This window comes from Atractosteus spatula, chromosome 3 (genome assembly GCF_055471065.1).
Source record: "Atractosteus spatula isolate fAtrSpa1 chromosome 3, fAtrSpa1.hap1, whole genome shotgun sequence".
In the NCBI taxonomy this organism is placed as follows: Eukaryota; Metazoa; Chordata; class Actinopteri; order Semionotiformes; family Lepisosteidae; genus Atractosteus; species Atractosteus spatula.
This window is the reverse complement of record NC_142708.1, coordinates 55224046-55241251: the sequence shown is the minus strand read 5'-3', so window position 1 is coordinate 55241251 and position 17206 is coordinate 55224046.

Here is a 17206-nt window from a genome sequence, read left to right as displayed (position 1 = left end):
AAGTAGCTGATGTTGTAGCAAACTGTGTTGACCAAGACAGGTGCTAGCAGTAATTAACCTCAATGACTGAATACTTGGGTCTTCAAAAGCTGTGTAAGCAAATAAATAGCTGTCAGTTAAAGTAGCAGGACACATAACACACAAGATCTAGCAGCAATGTGTAACAGAAGCTGGGGTCTCTTTATCTCTTTTGCAGGCCACTCTTCAGGAGTGCAAAGCATCATTGACGAAAAGGCCTTTGTGAGTAATACAGTGTGTTTTAATTGCTTCCTATGTTTTCACCATCTGTTGCACTTCATCGGGGGAGGTGTGGAGGGGGTCATGAGTTTGAAGAGTCAATAAGAAAGGAAAACTTTAAGACAGTTCAGTGGCTAACTTCACGGGACTCAGTCAGATGAGTTAACATTACAAAGAAGTTTGCAAATCACTTCCTTTAACATCAGTCTTAAAGTTAAGAAAATATGATAAAGCCTCCATAAATTTTATGTCACTGTCATCTGTGCTAGGTGCATTTTCATCTTCTAATCATCCTTTAGGCTTTAGGCTTTTTGTTAGAAAATCATTGGGAAACAATTGCAATAAGCTGTTCAAAATTCATGAAATTATTAAAAGGAAACATTTTTGTACAGTACATACAGCAGGCGTAAGAATTAAGTCTTATTTCACATAATTTATTTAAAAGAAATTAAAAAGCTATTTAATGAAGGGGATTCAGTTTCAATTGCATCATGGGACACTTTCCAAGTGTTGGACATAAGTAAAAAATATCTTTTGTTTATTTACAGTAAATCTGAAAAGCAAAACATGCATTTCTAAAAATCCACATTACATTACATTAAGTACCTCTGGACATGAAGAATTTCATTTGAAATCATGTGTAATTTTTAAAATTCTTTTTCTTTATATTATGTGAATAAACCTGAATATTTACCAAATTAATACTTTTAAGCAAGAAATTCTGCCTATAATATGTATACTATATACTGTATCTCTGACCCACAGTGGCCTGGCAAAGAAACTGAAATAAAAATACCAATCAAGTGTTCGATTTACACCTGGAATTCCAAGTATTACTGCTAAGTGAGTTAAAATAAATGAGTTTCATGGCAGATCTTCAACATCTATAGTTTTTTTAACCACCTGTTCCTGGGGCATTTCTAGTTTCTTGGAGAGCTGATATTAATGGACAGATGTTGAAGTGGACAAGTAAGAAAATGAAAGACACGGAACACTTTTCAAACCAGAAATATGTTCAGAGTGTCTATGGGAGAGAACAATAGTATCATTCTTCTTATCATTGTAATGCAATGGTTCACTAACATTTTGAGATCTCTAAACTTTTTTTTAAAATGATAAATTTATAAATGTTGAAGAAGGTGAGACTGATATCTATTTAGGAATGCAAAATATCAATAAATCTAGGGATTATAGTGAAGAAAAAATGTGCAAAGGATTGTTTTTGTACTATTTTCTCTTTACGAGGTGTACACAGACTTTTGTACACTATCAAGAATACATGTAGTGTTCATGCTTCTTGTATTCATTTTTGTTATTGTTCATTTTAAGTTTCAGTTTTCAATTTTCAAGTAATTTTGTCATTTTTGATGAGTCAGAAGATGACTAGAGTAAAGTATATTGTATAGGGAAAAAAACATGGAACCTTGTTGTCTTGGTTCAAATTATATCTTTATTTTAATATAATTGGCAGTTTATCATTTCTAATTTAAAAATATTGTACCATAAACATTCACTACCATTTAGAGATGATGTACTTTTTGCTTGGTACTTTCAATTCATAAACATTTATGATTAATCTTCTAATCAGGACAAGTTCCATACCATTTCATTATTGTGCCTTTTATTTCCACCTTCAATAAACGATGATTACAGTATATCAGGTGTCCAGTCCATGACAATTAGTTGTTTTTTTTTACTGAAAATTAGAGGCCATTTGGATATTGTGAGTGTGATATCTTGATTCTTTACAGCAAGTATAAACATTTTCTAAATATTTTTTTCTGAGAGTTTTGGCAGTGTCTCAGTACACTTCCAAACCATTAGTCAACTTGGACATGTCTAAAAACCTTTTCACAGCACATAATTAAAAAAGTGAAACCTGACTCCTCTTCTGAAAACCAAAAACATAAAACACAATAGGGAATCAATATCCACATAATGCTTCACTAGGTGCAAGTTATGCCAAGAAACACTTAGCAAAATACAGCTACTGCCAGATTTTAAGTAAATTGCAGATGAAGGTTTGATTTGATATGAAGTCCTTTTTTCCCTTGAAGAAGTTGTTGCACCTCAAACAAGCAGTGACAGACCTTCTTTCAAATGCTTAATACAATTGCTACATGGTAGCCCAGGAGAAGAATTTAATCTTTTGGTTTTTGCTTATTGTTACGTACATTCATTTGAGTTCCTTACCAACATAAAGACAGCAATTGCTCATCCCATGTCTTCAGTCAAATTGCAATTCTTTTCTTCATTAAAAAGATTTAAGACTCTTTTAAGGCTCTTTAGCACATTCTTTTCTGGCACACTTCTGCTACTCACTCCTACCTGCTATTTTTCCCGTGACAATTTAATCTTATTTATTACCTTAAGGCTAAAACATAATAGACTAAAACATCTAAAAAATAAAGTGTCACTAGTTATGGCCATGAGAGAATTTATGAATCCTTATTTATTCCCTTATTTCTATAACAAGGTCTAGGACCATGCAGTCAATGTTTCCCTTCTGAAAGTTTACCATAGTAATTTTGTAGGTAATTTCATACTTTTGCTGTGGGTTGCCTCAGTATCTTACATAATGCAACACAATACAACATTTTATAATGTTATTATTGTGATTTACAGAAATAGGGTATGAAAATACCATGATTTATCATAGTAGGTGTTTACAAAGGCTATGCTGTACTACACCAAGACGTACTGTATCTACTAAGAATTTGTTTTAAGGCAGTAAAATACAGTACTTTATTTCCTCAGTTAAAAACCCAAATGTTAGGTGACATAAATATATGACAGCATAAATATATTTGACCCCTTTGTTAAAACTTTTATTTGTATTGCAAGATACATATACATACTTGTACTGTATACTATTAAGTGAAACTGGCTAAAACATTCTGATGCAAGTGATATGGAGTAGACAATTACCTATAAAATCACTCATCCACCATTTTACTTCAGAATTAAATGAAAATGACCTTTCATGTACTACTTTTTACTGGTCAAATGTGTGACAATTATCATGCATTAAACCAAAACATGATACTGTATATTCAAACCAGCTGTTTGCATGTTTCTACTTTATCCTCTGATGCATTTAATGGTACACTGGAAGTCACTCACAACAATTCTGTTTCATTAACATTAAGCTAAATTAAGTAAATGAGAAATTTTAAAGTAATGTTATATGACCTGATCTTATACGGTAAGATTTAAATTTTTACAGGTGTAGATACAGACAGGGAATCTGTCTTTTTGGAAATCATCTTGAATACTTGCTCTACAGGGGGTCTGTAATTGTCTTTCTGCCCATTGTTTCTTTTTATAAAAAATCATTGCGACATACCTGCTGAAGTGCAATCACTTTGCAAGTTCTGATAATACAAATCAAGCATGCAAACTCCCACTAATATCTCACAATGTTTTCAAGAATAACATAAAGAATAAGCCAGAAAAAGGCAGTCTATGATTATATCATAGTAGAATATCAGTATTTTTGTGTTGTAGTTGAAAACGATGTGTCATCATAGACATATTTACTACAAAAGGTAAAGTTTCAAAGTTGGTCTGCAGTAACAATAACACACATACAGCAATTCCACATGAAGTTCATTGTGAGTGTTTTGCGAGAAGGACAGGCCCAAACACCCACCAGTCCCTACCTCCAGGGTATACAGTATATACTGGTCTCTAGACCAATGTTTCCTGGTATTCATCCTGCTAACCCCCCTCCACCATTCCCAATGCAACACCCAGCACCTCTTCCTCTGTAGTCCTTGTTATATCAGGGAAAAAGGAATCTTCCAGCTTCCAGGGCCAGGTGGTCTTCCCTCAAATTGAGCAGAATAAAGCCAAAACATAGTGCAAGTAAAGTTCTGTCAACATGTACTGTACTTGTCAATATGTAGTTCACCGAAGACTTCCAGTACCTGCTACTAAATCCACATTTTTCTACTGTGAACTATGATCTGTTTAATTCTTATAGACCATTAAAAATCTAAGAATTAGTATATACCAGTAAAATTACAATAACTTTTATATATTTTGTTCATTTACCTGGCTATACTCGGCTTAACTATTATTTAAATACAGACCTTTTTCTATGGGTATCTCAAGTAATATAAATTAATATGTTCAATTATATAGCTAGAATGTAAGGCTGGATTTGTTTTAAAGTAATCCATCTTACAATACATGAGAAAAAGAAAAAAAAAGGAGGTATCTCTGCTTGCAATAACTATGAAAACCAATCTTTTTGTTCCCACTTCAATTTGTAGGCGATGCATGGATATCTGTTTATATGATCAGCTTGCTTCATGTAATTTCAGGTTGTGTATGAGGGCAGGTGGGTGGCACATTTAACCACAGGACTTTCAAGACACTCCCAGTAATTTCTCACACTCCATTTACAGTACAAAGATCATGATCTGTGGCAGGCATGTCCTTTACTGAATCCAGGAATCGGGCTTTTCCCATAAACTCTCAATGTAGTTTTCTGAATTTCAATTCCATAGCTCAAGATTTGACCATACATTCATTTTAATGTAACATATACTGTAAATCTATTTGAAAAATGAAAATGGTTTTATAGACTGTCCTATATTTTACAAAGAAATGATTCATATTGCATCCAGTTAGAAGAGCCACCAACAACCTCTGATATCTCACATCCTCCTTTGCTTGTAAATCAATAGGAAATAACTTGCTCCTCTGCACAGCTCAGGAATATTTTTTTATTAATGCTGATACTTAGCTTTAGCTTAGCTTATTGACTAGTAAACTTGTGCAAGGTCATGTTCAAGAGTCCCTGAAGACAAAAGAACAAAGACAGGAATTTTCCAATCTATCTTGAAAAGCAGCATTGTAAAACAATTTTATTAAATCTTGTTTTTTTTTCAAATGTCTTAAATCTGCTGTTTAATATATGCTGTTTATCAGTGCTACAGTTATTATTCAACTTTACTGGTACAGTATTTCATTAACATGACATCATCTATAGGGGATGTAGATGAATCTTGGAAAATCCTGTAGAATCTTGGAGAGAGAACATGATGACCTTAACTTGTACTAGTGCAATAACTGAGCATTTAACTATGAATATTTCTATGCTTCCAAAGTTTATAGTTCCTCTGTTTGTGATGAATTCTGTGGGATATGACTACACCTGCTCTGGAATGTTAATGAAAACCCTTAAAGATCTGAAAATCTCTCTTTTGTTACTGGGAAGAAGCAAAGCATTAAAAATATGATGGAGCACTCTGATGATCCAAAATGAAGTATTCACCTATGTGAATATTAGAAACACTGCCAGATAAAAATATCCTTGAAGACAAATATATTTTGTTGCCACAGTAACTCAAGAACCTTTGGCTATGATTTAGCTGTAACATGCTGGACCTGGCTTGTCTTGAAATCTGCCTGATCCAAAACAGGCAGTGCTGTTGGCTTTTGAGTTTTCCCTAGTGTATAGTATTGGAAGAAGCAGTCTGTGAACAACTGTTTCAGCATTTGTCATCTTAAGCTTACAAACGAAACTGTAAAGAATTAATCTGTTTGTTGTAGTTTTCAGCATAAATCAGATGACTCATTCTAACAGGACTGTTTGTCATTGTTTGTGATTAGCTGTTAACAAGACTGGATAGTTAATCTGTTTTTTGTATCAAAAATAAGTAAAAACAAAATTGGAATACCAGATACAATTTTGATACAATTAAGATACAGTTAAGATACAATTAATCCCCCATTAAGGGAAACTCTAACAGAATGTAGAATACAATAATGTAAACTATACAGTAAATATCAAAAGAGCTGCAATGAACTCAACAAAGGACCCTATGAAGATGTTTATGTTTTTTTTTTACATTAACTCATTAATTTCCTTCTTAGAGTAGTAATAAAGAAGGCAAAGAAAATGTATGGAGGGGAATAAAACATCCTGGCCTTTGAATTGGAATTAAGTTATGTTGAAATAAATTGATTTATTCATTGGTACATCTCCATCCATTTTAAAAACTCATTTTAATCAAGCTAAAAAGCTAAAACCTAACTAAAACCTTTCTTAAGATGTGGTCTCAGTTCATTTGGGCTAAAGAAAACTGGTTCAGTTAGGGTTTTTTTTGTACAGTGTAAACTTGCTGCACTCTTTTGCAGAGGAACCATACTGGAAAATAAGGAAGTGGAGGTGCTCTTTCAATTATATGGAAAATACAAGAAGGAAACATTCTGGAAAATGAGGAAGTGTAGGTGCTCTTTCACCTATATGGAAAACACAAGCAGGATATATGTAAGATGAAGTGGTAGTAACACAGAGGAGGTCCTGGACATTGACTAATCGCTTCCTTTAATGTAATGAAAAATGCCAAATTTCAATTTCTAATGCCTAATTTGTTGTCTAATCAATTAACACAGTCATAACTTATATGTTTGTACAGCCTCTTACACGTTTCTGTAATGTTTGCACTCAATATTGCATAAAGATGAAAATAAGACCAGACAAAATGCAGTGACTTCCATTGCTGGACTGCTATGTCCACCAGTATCCCAGGATGCATTGTTTGTTGTCATGTGATTTAACAAATGCCTTTCTAACTGCAATGTAAACCAGAAAAACCATCTCAGTCCTCTTTGAAATGGACTGAGTTGTTTTACAACAGTTATCTACACAGGATTCTGAAGTTTGAGAACAAATGACCTTACCATGATGCAGAAGCAGGTATACCAGCTAAGAGGCAGTGTGGCTGGTTCTCATTTCCATATGAGAAACATTTAAAATGGCACTGTCTAGTTTGACCCTTTTTCATATTATGAGGAATTTTAAAAAGGGGAGATTTAGTCCCATTATTATGTAAAGTCGGTGATTTTTGACAGTAAGTAAGCCAAACTCTATCACTGGATACTGGCAAAAGAAAAGAAAGGCACAGCGATATCCAGTCTAATAAGTTGAACTCAGTAATCCTCAGCTAAATTCGACTACTTTTGGGAAGGCTTCATTCAAACATTTTTTTTTCATTTTTGTGGAAAATCCCAAACTATTACCCATACGGAGAACTTAGATATCGGAATATTTATTGGCCCATTTATTTTATAGTCACATGAGATTTCAGTATGAAGGAGTTTGCAGTTTCATTTCTTCATTGTGACACATTGTTTAAATAGTATATAAATTGCCTGTATTATAACATTGCCATATGCCTGTCAAACATAGTCCATCTTTCATGCTACACTTTCATAGTGTATTCTCCCGCTAGATAGAATAATGAGGACAAGCAGATCCATTGCTCCAGAGGCACAAGGGATGTTCATTTTTTTTCCTCAGCCAGTACAAGAACCTGGAATAAGGGCAGGGGTGGTGTTTGTGTAGCTAGAAACATGAGATCTACTTTTATGCTCAGTATTGTAACACAAGATTGTGGGAGACAGTGCAAGCTTTTGCATGAGAGACATAAAATTAATTCCTTTTTCCTTGTTCCATTAACACTTTGTTTCTGGATGCGTTGTCTCAGATTCTATTTCTTCATTAACACAGATCCAAGTGTTTTTTGCTTACCCAACAATATTGAAAATTATCAGTCATCCACACACACTGGCACTACATACTACATTTTTTCTTTTTTTAATTTTATTTTCATTCCATATGCTTCACTGGTCTTTTTACTCTTTTGTACAGTAGTTAATCACATAACAAAACCTTTCTTATGCATCTGTAGTTACATTGTGTAGCCAACATTTGTTGAAACAGTTGAAAAATCTACACTATACTGTATATTCTGTAATTACAGGATAGGTGATTCCTCAGAACACATTTTCCCTGTTCATTTTTATACAGTATATACAGTGTGTAGTATAGAAAGGGGCTGTAGTCGGACTCTACTTACCATAGTGAAAACACCTCAAGATTAAAGAATAATTCAAAATGTGTACATGCCCAGTCTCTTTCGTCAAGCCTATCCAAAAGGCTACAGTAGAAAAACTGAGGGGGAAAGTGTCATAACTGTGACACAAATGCACCGTCAAGAATGCATGTACCATTGACTATATAAAATAATTTGAAAGAAAGTTGATTACTCTTAGTACAAACAGGTTTTAAAATGTTTATCTCTAAAGCATTGACACATGGCAGTAAGATGTTATTTTGTTTGAAGCTTTTTTTTGTCCAAAACTGACATTATAGCTTTTGCACCAGGATTCTCTGCACATCTGTAAGCCAGCGGAAATACCAAAATCTTGCATGCTTCTTTGATTGTTACATTTAAGATATCATGTGTGCTACCAGCTCAGCTGCTGCAAAGCATTAAACTCAGTAACTCCGAGCTTGTAAAATACTCTTGGAAATACTATAGACAAGGAGAGCAGAAGATGAGGATTCCACATGGTTATCCTAGGAGATGATAAACAAAGGGATAAGGTGATACAGTTTAAGTGATATATTGACCACATGTGGGCTTGACAAAAAAGTGAAATCCTTTCTATTGATTTATTCTTAGCATTAAAGGCTAGTGTATCCAAGAACAAGTTTAGTTCAGTAGATCAAATCACCCAACATACTTTATAGATTTTTTTCAGTTATCAGAATAAAAACACTTGCTTGTTAAATACTATAGTGGATGGACAGAGGTCAACACTGTCTTTTTTTAAAGACTTCCAGAAACTAAGAATACCTCCAGCAGAGATTAATGCAGAAGTTTATATATTCCAATCTACATTCCAGACTCTGTCCAGTTTTATGGTCTTTAGAACATTCCTTTAGAATTGCAACCCCTCATGGAAATAGTTGCATCATTCTTGCCAGGTTAGCTTAAACTGTCCATATCTGAAGTAATTTGTTTAACTAAATAAGTGCCATATTATAGGTTTGGAAAGCACATTTAAATGTCTTTTAGTGACCCAAGGAAATAATTTAATACTTACCAGTTTATGTCAGTTTTTATTTTATTAAGTTCCTCTTTTTTATCATTTTTCTTTAACATTGTTCTGGGCTACAGATTTCTAAGTATACCAGTATATTCACTTCAAGCACTACAATCAAACATACTGCTATAAAGAGACAATAGTAGAATCTGCAGTGTCCTGTATATTCTAGTTTGCATTGTCTGAGTGAACACAATTCTGGAAAATCCTCACTGGCACAATAGTTTAAAAACTGATCAAAGTGAATGGGAAAGAATAATGGGCAGTGATAAATCCTGGTACACACAGTTTTTCAAGGTGTGGAAAATTAAGGTGAGTTTTCAGAGATGTGTAATCTGGAAAATAAAATTAAAACAAAAGCATACTGAAAATCAGTGTGCTAGTTTTAACTTGCTGAGATCTTTTACTTGTTTATAGTGAAAGCAACAACAAGCACCTCAAGATGTTGTGCTGGTTTACAAAATGATGCCCTCTCTTCTTTTTTACTAATTAAGGACAAAAATCTAGGTGGTAAAAACAAAAAAAAAAGGTAATAGTTACCCAGAAACCTACCTTAAATCAAAGTCAATTACTCTGCATGTTCTGATATGGACTCTTAGTGCTAATGCCAATCTGACCACATCGCTGAAACAAATGAATGAGTCAATGCTACCACAGTCCACCAAATGTACAGTATAAGTCAGTATAACTGGATGACCTTGGAAAGCCCCAGCTATGATTTATTCCAGGACGAGGATCTATAGCAATCATGAAATACAAAAGCAAATCCTTGACAAGTTTATGACTACTAAATGAATTTTTTGGTGTCAGATTTCACCTTTACTTTTGTTATCACGGGCTCTAAGATCCTAAAATATATTTTAAACTTATTGTATTAAAATCAGCTCACAATCAACAATGTATATTTAACAAAATTATATATTAATTATATATATATATGAAGGCCATCCCTACTGCTGTGTCTGGTGCTCATCATTTACATGTGTTCACAATATCATGGACCTGTGGGCCAAGACCTACAATGTATCACATACGAAGGAAGGCCTCTGACTGTGTGAGGAGGGCATCTCTCTTCTTCCTACAGAGTCCTCAGCAGTTTAACAACTTATACCCCACCAGGGGATACCACACCAAAAGGACAAACAAACTCAAGAGATACATTAGAAGAATCAAATGACTGTTTACAAGAGACGCTGGACAGGACACTTTGTGTGGGAGGAACATATTGACATAGCACTGGAAAAACTGCAATATTAAACCTCTTTTTCATAGGCAGTTACTTCTTTGCAGAAGCGACAACTAAAGAGTAGTAATTTTCTTATGATTAAGTGTTTTTTTAAACTAATAGTCATTGTGTTTCATGTCTTTAATAGGCCAACTCTGGAGGTTCTCTAACCTCAAACAAAATGCAACACAAGAGCCTCAGTGTTTAAATCACTGTTTTATGGCCCGTTTTTTTTAACATGAAAAATCTAGTATTTTAAATATTCTTTTAACAAAGCTTGTGAAGCTTACAACTGGTTTACCTCCATCTTTCCACCATTTCAGAAATTTTCAGCAGCAAACAAAAGTTCATTGAGTTTTGGGACCATATCCTAGCAAAGTTAAATACAGCAGGCTCGTTGACAAAAATCAGGTTATTTTTATTCCAAGTTCATTACTATTACATACAGTAAATTAAGCCAGGTGCATGTTTATTTTAGAATATATATATATAAAACAACATAGGCCATCAGCTGTGTTTACAGTACAAGACATTGTAACAGTGTAGTTTAACATAAATGGCTTTTTGTCTTCCAAATGAGGCTAAGACTCCAAAAAATATCTTTGAAGAGGGCAACATAATGAAATAATTAATTCAAAGACCTAACATAGCAGAATTATTTATTAATAAGAGGAGACCAAAGAGCAGTGGTTCAGTATGTGTTGTACTGTAGGTATAGTTATATCAATAAACTTGTAATTAGTTAAACTGGATTAATAAGAACTGAGTTGGAAGGAAAACTTGCAGACACAGCAGGAGTGGAGATGGGCACCCCTGAATGATTCCATCATCAAACATAAGGGTTAGAGATGTAAATGATGCAGAACAAAAATGGAGTGGTTGATAAAGAGCATACGTTTTGCTTTTCAATGATTTATCTGAGTATCATGTCAAGACGTGCATTTCCAATGATCTCAGGTTAATGTTAGGTGCATTATATTCCCGTTTACATCACCTTCTTATGGAAAGGATTATCTGCTTTGGTCTATGGGGATTTAAGGTGCTTATAATGTTGTAAGTCTATACGGCAATGTACAGTTTTCTAAAGTTTAAATCTCCATGAATTGTGAGATATATAGTTTCATACAAAGACAGATATACAGTATTGCAGGATAGTTCTTTAATTTCATAAATGGCACTCCAGTCAAATTTTCTCTCTTGATAGATGAGCATATCATTTTAACAAATTTTACACTGAATACCATGAAGGAAAAAGGCTATTTTTGCAAAGCAGTTGGAAGATATGCTATATAGAATTACACTTTACACAACAAAAAAGTAATAAAAAATATATTTTACACATCACATTGAAATACTGTTTATCTGCTCATGAAATGTTGTTTTAAAATGCATTGCTATATTACTCGGTTAAATTAAATATGTAAATTTACTGTTTTATGTAATTGTACTTGAAAGTCTTTTTCACAGAAATTTAACACTGTGGATAAGTGCAATATTATTCAATTAATATTCAATGTTTTTTGCACAGTAAGATCTTTTTGGGAGGGAGGCTTGTTTAAGATTTTATTATTGGCTTTAGGAAAAGATTGTACAACAAGATTCACATTGGTCACTCGCAACAAAAAAGAAAATTAATGCCATTGCTGCCTTTGCAATAAAAAAACATACAGCATAAATGCAGTACCTCATGTATTGCAGTTTACAAATACCACCAAGTAGAAAAAACACTGAATTAAAACCATACAAACGGTTATATGTATTGCATTTATACAGTACGTGTTGCACAATCTTTGTTATATATTACAGTATATACAGTATAACAAAGGGCAGAGTGGTAGCTTTGTGGCTAAGGATCTGCGCCTGTGGCTGGAAGGTTGCTGGTTCAAATCCTGTGACTGGCAGAGGAATCCTATTCTGTTGGGCTCCTGAGCAAGGCCCTTAACCCCAACTGCTCTAGGGGTGCTGTATAATGGCTGACCCTGTGCTTTGACCCCCAGCTTCTCTCCCTGTCTGTGTGTCTCATGGAGAGCAAGCTGGGGTATGAAAAAAGATGAATTCCTAATGCAAGAAAATTGTATAGGGCTAATAAAGTGATTTTAATATATAAATGGTGATATACTGTACACCTTGGTAAGAAGAAAAAAAATGAGTTTCTACTTTTCTGCATGGAATCAACCTCTGCATGTTTCTTTGCAGCCCACACATTTTTACTGATCCCCATTCTAACCTGCATATCCATCCAACCATTTTATAAAAGCTTTATTCAACCAAAAGTCATGGCTGATCTGGAGCCTATCCCGGTAAGCAATGGGTGCAAGGCAAGACTAGACACCACTCCATCAAAGGGCACAGACACGGACATGCACATGCTCACACTAGGCCCAGTTTTCACAGAATCCAGTTAACCTACCAGTATGGTTTTTTTTACTATGAGAGGAAACCCACAAGAACACAAGGAGATCATATGTCCAGGTAGCACCCCAGAAACTGAACCCAGGGAACCAGCGAGGCAGCAATGAGCTTCCATGTTGTCCTTCTAACCTGTATAGGACATTATTATATACCGTATACATTCTTAACATACAATATTCACCTTCCTAGACAAACTAACTAGTACTGTACCTGCAAAGAGCTTGCAACAGTAATGATACAGGGCTTTCCCATTTTTCTTATGGGGGTTGTTACTGTCAGCACAAATGGAGATACAATATTGTATTTCTGTAATTCATCTAAATAATGAAAAGGCAGTTACAAATTCTGCATCACCAGCTCTTGGGTGGGGATATCTTCCTCCAAAAAGAACAGGCATGCTAAGGAAGTTCCTCCACACCATTCCACCCACGTCACCAAACGTTATGAAGCTCTATAGCTCTGCCTGGACAGTGCAACAATGGTCACAAGGGTCACACGCCATTGGCCCATCACTCATGCAAAATAAAGGCAGGGAGATCTGGTTACAATTAGCCTCTTTCCAGGTGTGAAAGACACTTTACAATGGCTTTTTAGATTATTTTGATGTCAGGCCCCTGCTGAGCTCAGGGGGTGTCCTACAGAAGTATGTCTGGCTGAGTGAAGGGAGGAGCCCTGGCCTTCTCTTCCTGCCAGAGTGGTGCTCATCTCCAGCAATATCTTTCTTGTCACACTGTGGCCAACTACAGCAGCTGGTGTTAAATGTTAAAGTTTGCACAAAAGAATGAGAAGTTATCCTCCCCGTAAATATAAATTACTCAAGGAATCCTAGAAAGGGCCCAGTTTTTATTTTTTTTACTGGCAAAGGGGCTTTTTTATTGTGAAATACACTCTTTGAAGAGACTTTAAGTAAAGCATTCTATGATTAGGATTTTTAGAGGCAGAATTGACATTAATGCATATATCGCTCATGAAATATGTTAATGTGCATCATTAAACTTCCTCCTGCAGATCTTAATTGGAATGACTGACCAAAGAGGAAGGTGCCATGTGAGTTTCGCCTGATGATGATGCAAACTTATGAGTTGTTGTTCCATATTATGTTCAGCTCATTGAGGACCAGGAAACTTTACAAAACACTACTCATAAGAACATAAGCAACAAAACTGTCAGACCAGGAGAGAGACCTGAATAAAACAGAATCGTTCCCAAAAGTCTTGCACTATTAGAGAAGTTTTGTGATACTCTCAAACTTTTTATTTTACCTGAACACTGAAATTAATCAGTTTATCAATTAAAACTGTAATATGAAGCCATGTTCAGTGTAGCAGCTACAAAGTACAGGCAATCGGAATTTCCATTTTTATCCCAATCAATTTTAAACTACTGATTCCCAAGTCCTGACACCAGTCCAGTGGTAGACCTAACTTCAGTGAAATGAAAAGCAACAGAGCTTTTCCATTTCCCTGCTCAAAAAGGATGGCCTCTTGGTACAGTGCCCATTGAACCATTATTCATATTCTTCCTGAAAATTACTTCAAATGAATATATTCTTAGCACTGGGGGTGAGATGTATTTGCCTAACTGTGGCCAAGTAAGCACAGGGTAAGGCACAGGTGATCTAAGGATATTTTTGATGATTTGCTCTGATAAATTAACTTTATGGTAAATCATTTGGACCACAATAATACAGAATGAAGATTTAATAGTGACCAGATATTCTTAGAGAGACAGAAGGGAAAAACAAGAACAAGAGACGAAAAGAAGAGAAGGAATTTTATCATTATCTATCATCTTTAGAATAGGGAAATTCTAATATTTCACATGGGTAAAAAGTGGAAGGTATCACTTAATTGCAACCACGCACTATGTATTTCATTTTAACCACAAAAAGAGAAGGGCAAGAAATCAGAAGTAATCATAAACAAAGTTGTCTTCTGTGACAACCAAAAACAGCATCACTCACAACTTCCTGTTGCATATCCAGACTTAACCACAATTTGACAATAGAAGAGAACAAGATAAATTGGAACTTATCAAAATCAGAGTTGTCCTCTGTGGCAGCCAAATGGCATCATTCTATGCTGCAGGAACAGGATTCTCATCTACACAGAGTGAATGATAATGAACGACCTAGTTCGGGGATCTGCAACTTTTCTGAAGGGGCGTGACAAGAGTTAATTCATGCACTTGTTTTTGCAGATGTGTGTGCCATTGATTCTTTATTAATGTCACTAATAGCCCTACTTACATTTTGATTCATAAACATTTAAGATGAAAAATTCAATAGTATCTAAAATATAGGTCATTGCCTTATTGAAATCTCCAACATTGGGCTCCTAGCTTGATAGTCTAAGCAACATGCAAACCTGTAAGTGTTCAGTTGTCAAGGGGCTATGGGAGGGACAAAGAACTGACTTCATGTGTGAAAATACCTGATTCAAATGTTGAGAGCAGTGAAAATGCAATTTTCTTCAAACAGTCAAATTTCACTGGCACTTCCATAAGGTCATGTGATGCTTTCAATAGCCTCCAGAAGTGTAATTCACAGATCCCCAAACTTCGAGTTCCTTAAGTCTGAGCATAGTAATTCAATTAGCTACATTTCAAAATCATTGGAACATCCTGAAATCTTACAGAAAACTCAGTTCTCACATGTACACTTCAAACTCAGTAACATGGATTGTGCAATGTTTTGAATGTTCTTCAAGATAGTTGAAATTGCAGAAAGTTGAGATATCAGTGTCCCAAGACAAAATGGCAAGTTTAGCAAAGAAATGCCTTCCAGGTGTGAAAGACAAACAATAGTTTTCCAACCCCATTTTTCAACATGCATTTTGGGATAGTATTAAGTATTGACAAAAAGATATCAATTGCATCAAGACAGTCCACAAAGCATGCCAAACCCTTCCCACACCTTAGCCAACAAACACTGCTGTGAAGTGGAAATCCTTGTATGCTTCGTCCATCTCCTGAAGCAGATTTTGAAACTACTTGTGTGTCTAGGCAAATTGAGCAACATGAAAATTCATTATTTTCACCACTGTAGTCTTCACATTATTCAAGAGGAAGTATAATCCCAATTTCTTAGGCTGGTTATTAAATCTCAGTAACAAAATAAATTAACTGATTATGTAGAAAAAATGTACAAATTTTGAATAAACCACAAAGTGGTGAACTTTGTGGAAGTACTGTAGGTCACCATTGATCTCACAAACCAATGGTCACACCAGGGGTGAGAGTGAGAATTCTTGCAAATTATGGCATGAAGCAGCCCTTCCTGCTCACTAGTCACTGTAATGACTAATGTAATACAATTTACAAGTGAAGTAAAGGTAAAAGCAGACATTTCACCACAGAATGCTCCAATGTGGTCTGCATGGAGAGTTAACAAGTAGTATTTGTATGCAATAAAGTCTCTAACAGCAATACACTTAATTGTGAAAAATGTTATCAATGGCATCCATTGCAAGCTTTCCTATGAAAACAACAGGTTAGCCCAACTAAAAAAAATTCAGCATATAAACAAAGTAAATCTTTTTTTTTCCTATGCTGAAAAGTATACATTGTGTAGCACTAGTAGAACAGGTTGGTCTTGAAAACAAAGTCAAAGGATGTCAATGTGAAGGGGATACTTAGTAGTAATCATGCTGATATTTCACTTTGAAAGAAGCTATCAGTATAGACCTGAATGGGGAGGAAAAGGTTTTATTATTTCCTTTGAAATCTTTATTCCAGTTTATAAGGATCCTGTGTGTGTGTCGTATACAATTCCCTTATACTATATACTAAATCTTTCAGGCAGAAGCTTTTAAAACTTCAAATGTACCAATATCTACTTACACACGACATGATATCCCACTACATGGCTCTTTCCTGTTTCCTCCCTTCCAGAAGATGTGAATTTCAAACAATTTTCCACAGATCCAACAAGGAACCTGCATACAGTAAAATTGTTTCCTGACGTTTCAATCTAGACAAGTGAAAATCCTGCTTTATAGGAAACTGTCAAATATAAATACAATTTATTAGGTTCCCTTAGCTTTTTATTTTTAACAATTCTTAATGGCAATATTATTTTAAGTTTAAGTATAAGTTAAGGATGATAATTCAGTTTTTTTTATATGCTCACCCATTTTGGAATCATTAATTGTGTCTAATTATGTCTCGGGCCACAAGGTCTCCTATACTCACATAAAGAAAATCAGTAAAAGCAAACAAGCTCTTTTTACTCATTCATTCATGGAACTGTTCATCTTTTGATGAACATGCTGCTAACTCTGTAGGAGAGACGTGTCCTTCACTGATGTCACCCCAAACTTGTAGGCAATGGGAAAGTCACAGGAGATGACAGCTCTAGTTGTCTAATTCCAACCAAACAGTATGGAGCCAAATCTCCAGACATTTTGGGAATCCTGCTCACACTCT